The following is a 5,284-nucleotide window of genomic DNA, read 5'->3' on the forward strand; positions in this document are numbered from 1 at the left end:
CAATTCATAAGCCTCAAGAATAGAAAGGCCAGATTAGACTTGCCAAAAAACATCTAAAAAAGCCAGCCCAGTTCTGGAACAGCATTCTTTGGACAGATGAAACTAAGATCAACCTGTACCAGCATGATGGGAAGAAAAAAGTATGGAGAAGGCTTGGAACTGCTCATGGTCCGAAGCATACCACATCATCTATAAAACACGGTGGAGGTAGTGTGATGGCATGGGCATGCATGGCTTCCAATGGCACTGGGTCACTAGTGTGACAGAAGCAGCCGGATGAATTCTTTAGTGTTTTGGGATATACTGTCTGCTCAGATTCAGCCAAATTCAGCAAAGTTGATTGGATGGCGCTTCACAGTACAGATGGACAATGACCCAAAACATACTGCAAAGCAACCCAGGAGTTTTTTAAGGCAAAGAAGTGGAATATTCTGCAATGGCGGAAGTCTATCATCTGATCTCAACCTCAGCATGCATTTCACTTGCTGAAGACAAAACTAAAGGCAGAAAGACCCACGAACAAACAGCTGCAGTAAAGGCCTGGCAAAGCATCACAAAGGAGAAAACCCAGCATTTGGTGATGTCCATGGGTTCCAGACTTCAGGCAGTCATTGCCTGCAAAGGATTCTTGACAAAGTATTAAAAATGAACATTTTATTTATGATTGTTAATTTGTCCAATTACATTTGAGCCCCTGAAAATAGGGGACTGTGTATAAAAATGGTTGCAATTCCTAAACATTTCATATGATATTTTTGTTCAACCCCTTGAATTAAAGCTGGAAGATATTAGATGTTGGATGTCCCAGAACTTTCTACAATTGAATGACACTAAATCTGAGGTTGTCATATTTGGCCCTCCTAGCTCCATGGTAGCAACACAGGACAGTCTTGGCTGTCTGTCTGCCAACATGAAGTCTTCAGCTCGTAACCTAGAGGTGATTTCTGATCTGACCTCAGTTTCGAGAAACAAAACAGTTGTACAGTCACAGTCGTTTTTATCAGTTTTGAAACATTTCCAAAATACAGCCTTTCTTGTCATTTGCCGATCTAGAAAAAGTCATCCATGCATTCATCTCACCTCGCTTAGATTATTGCAACTCCCTCTATTCTTCCCTCAGAAAAAGTCCCTCACACAGTTACAGACAGTCCAAAATGCAGCTTTTTTTTTTTTTTTTTTGAGTGGGGCAGTCCCACTTACATTTTTCATCTTTATTGGATAGAGACAGTGGAGACAGAGAGGAAAGTAAAGAGGGTATGTCAGCAGGGCATGGGCCGGATTCGAACCCATGCCGACATGGACATATGTGTGCACTGTAGGCCATGGTGCTAGAACTAGGAAAAGAGACCACATCAACTCAATTGTAGCCTCCCTACACTGGTTACCTGTTTGGTTCAGAATTGATCTTAAGATTTTAATGATAACTTTTAAGGCTTGGCTAGGTCTGGCACCGGACTATATTTCGGACCTTTTAATCCCCTATGAGCCTCAGTGGAGCCTAAGATCCTCAGGCAGGGCCCTTCTGGCCATTCCGGAGTCTAGACTGAAGACAAAAGGTGATGTCCATGGGTTCCAGACTTCAGGCAGTCATTGCCTGCAAAGGATTCTCGCCAAAGTATTAAAAATCATCATTTTAACACAGCCTTTGCCATTAGGGCCCCTAGACTCTAGAATGGCCTGCATGAGGATATTAGGCTAGCAAGATCAGTATTCTCTTGTGACAATGACACCGGCGGGCTATTACTGTCTGCTCTGTTGTTATGAGAGAGAAATTCATTTCATTTTCTGATGACTACCCACTGTACTGATCAATGAATGAAGTACTTTCAAAAGGCCTCTGGGATAAAGTTGTAGGAAGGCACAAGTTAGGTGAAGGCTACAAAAAGATTAAATCAGGGGACTGATGACTTTTCCAACCCTGTTATTCTTGTTTTTCATTTTTTTAATACATTTTCAGAACTGTCGCCTTTTTTTTCATTAGTTTGATGTTGTATGGCTAAATTTGTACATAAAGCTGGACATTTTTTTTTTTTTTAATGGGTTTTGATTTCAGGCTGTACGACAAATATAGTAACTATTTCAAAGGGGTATGATGACTTTCTATAGGCACTGTACCTTACCTAGGGGAAACCTATTGTGGAGTTGCATCTCAGGAGCTTCTCTACAATGCGCACGCTCCCTTCGATGAGTCACCTATTGTCACTTTTGTAGTTCAACTAGGTGTAATTCAACTACATGCATATCTGTGTCAGTAAGCCCTATATCTGTACATATAATTTTATGTTGTGTAATGATGACTTTCAGATGTTGAAGAATGCAGTCACCGGTGATGTAAATAAAGTGGATACTCAGAATAAAATCAGGATAGTTTAATTCAGATCGATCTGGGCTCACAATGGAAGATACGTGATCAATGCACAGTTCACAAGAGAGCACCCAACTTGGGGTCTCTCTCATTATTTATACAGTGAGACAAACAACTTTCAGGAAGTCTCCACCATACCATATGTGGCATGGCGCCAGCAAGTCTGGAGGTAGAGGGGCCCAGGCTATGTTCCACATCTGGTTATCATTACAACAGAGTCTTACGTAGTTTGTACCCCAGCTAAAATTCATCATAACATGTTGTCTTGCAAATAAACCTATAGAAGAGGTGCACTTCAGGATGTGCTATTCACCTTGTTCCTGAGTGGTAGATGATGGATATTGATGAGTCAGGAATTTACTCATTGAATAGCTTCGCTGTCATCTTCAAACATGTAGTCTTCAATCACACAGTTAGTTTTATGAACAAAGTCAAAGTCACCGTCATCCTCAGGACTTTCTACTGATAATAATGGCATTGTCACACCACCTTCCCCTGGCATTACTTTTCCTACCCATTTTAGTAACATAGCCTTCGCACAAGTTAACATTATGGTGCAGAAGCAAAACATTATTCCTAATACTATGACCAGGGGCACCAACATCTGGACTAACATTGCTCCCCAGAGCCCAAGTTTATCGATTAACCATTTGATTGCGGAAGATCCTGCATCTTTTGATGGACCAAATGCGTCCCTTATGTGTTCTAGGGCTGTAATCATGTTGGTCATATCGTCAGTAGAATCAGGTATTAATGTGTAACAGGCTTCACCTGTCAAATTTAACGTATTGCATAACCCCCCTTGTTTCACCAAAATATAGGTGAGAGCCATTTTATGTTTTAATAGAGTTAACCTATGACTCCTGTCAGTGTTTGACAGAAACTGAAATCCTTTGATCGTTTCGTTAGCAAAACCCTGTAATGTATATGTGATGTTATCTATGTGATCGGCTAAAAATGTCACTCCGTACCACGGTGTCACGCCTGAGGTTGCTGTCTGGTGACTCTGGTGCCCTCCTCTGGCGGTACGGGGCCAGTGCCCTCCCAATCTATCAGCATTCGTTTCACCTGTGTATTCTGTCTCCTGTTTGTTATATATAGCCTGTGTGTTCCCCATGTCTTTGTCGGAGATTCTCCCTATTTGTCCGTGAGTACCCTGTCTGCCCGTCTGTTCCGCGATTCTAGTTACCCCGGGGAGTTACCCCGTTGCTCTAGTTCCGTATTTCTTTAGTTCTAGTTATTCCACTTGTTAAGTGCGTACCTTTGTTAACGGAGCTTGATTTTCTCCACCTTTATTTTACCCTTTTTTCCCCAGTGTTTGTTTGTGTGCCGTGCCCCAGTTCTCTGATTAAAACATTCCTTGATTTTACTTTACGCTGTCCTCTGAGTATCTCTCCGCACTTGGGTCCACTGCATGATCATTGCTAACAGAATCTCCGACCAACATGGACCCAGCGGAGATACTCAGGCTGCGGGAAGAGTTCGCGGCCCAGCGCAAAGTACTGGCCCAACACAAGCAGGGAATGCAGCAGGTGGCCGAGAGCCTCCAACGACTAACAATCATGGTTCGCTCCATGTCGGAGGCTCGGGAGACCGCTGCGGTACCTGCACCGACACCACCTGCTCCAGCTCCCCAGACCACAGCACGGGAGCCGCGCCTACCACCGCCTGAACGCTACGACGGACGTCCGGAGGGCTGCAGAGAATTCCTCACCCAATGTTCCCTGGTGTTCAGTCTGCAGCCCTCATCCTTTTCCACGGAGCGCTCCAGGGTGGTGTACATCATCACCCTGTTGACGGGCCGGGCTCTGTCTTGGGCTACGGCCGAGTGGGAGTGTCAGACGCAGGCATGCTCTGACCTCGCTCTGTTCACCCGGGAGATACGCAAGATATTCGACACCTCCCGGGTGGCGTCGGGGCATGAGGCCGGTCGTCGTCTCACGGCCTGTCGGCAGGGTGAGCGCTCCGTGGCGGACTACGCCGTAGAGTTCAGGACCCTGGCAAGCGAGGCAGGTTGGGAGGAGAGCGCGCTGGTTGTCCTCTACGCCCAGGGTCTCTCGGAGGTGATGAAGGACGATCTCGCCTTCCGAGAGCTCCCTGAGCAACTGGACGACCTCGTCGACCTCTCTATACGCGTGGACAACCGTCGCCGGGAGAGGTCAAGGGAGCGACGGTTGACACGCGGCGCGCCTCTCCATGTGCCTCCCTATCCAGAACCCTTTCCCCGTCCTCCTATGGAGGTCTCTCAGGAGGAGCCCATGCAGTTGTACTGCGGCCGGTCGGGTCACCGCTGCACTGCATGCCCGGAGAAATCGGGAAACGGAGGGTCCTGCTAGTATCTGGGGGGGTGCTGGCGGGACGGGATCCACCCTCCATTCCTGGAGATTCCCGGACCTTTCTCCGGGTCGCAGTGCAGTGGGGCCCCGACCCGCAGAGGGTCCTCGCCCTGGTCGACTCCGGAGCAGCGGGGAACCTGATGGACACGAGCCTGGCGGCTGGATGGGGAGTCCCGCTTATCCAGCTAGCGAAGCCCATTCCGGTCCGAGCTCTGGGCGGTCGGCCCCTGGGAGCTGGCCTGATAACACAGCGCACTATCCCTGTGCGCCTCCAGGTCGAGGGGGCTCCTTGGGAGAAGACTCATTTTTTCATGATTGAGGCTCCTGACTGCCCCCTTGTCCTGGGTCACCCCTGACTAGCTTCCAGCAATCCCCAGATTAACTGGGTCACTGGACAGGTTTTTCTGGGGGTGAGGTCTCCCGTCCACGCACGTCCATCCAGTTCCCTTACTCCCATTTCCCGCTCACTGCCACCTACCTCCCCAGCTCCCGACCTGACCGGTGTTCCCCCGGAGTATTGGGACCTGGCGGAGGTCTTTAGTAAGTTACCGGCCAAGAGCCTGCCGCCCCACAGGTCCTACGA

Source organism: Argentina silus (assembly GCF_951799395.1).
Source record: "Argentina silus genome assembly, chromosome: Y".
NCBI classification, from domain to species: domain Eukaryota; kingdom Metazoa; phylum Chordata; class Actinopteri; order Argentiniformes; family Argentinidae; genus Argentina; species Argentina silus.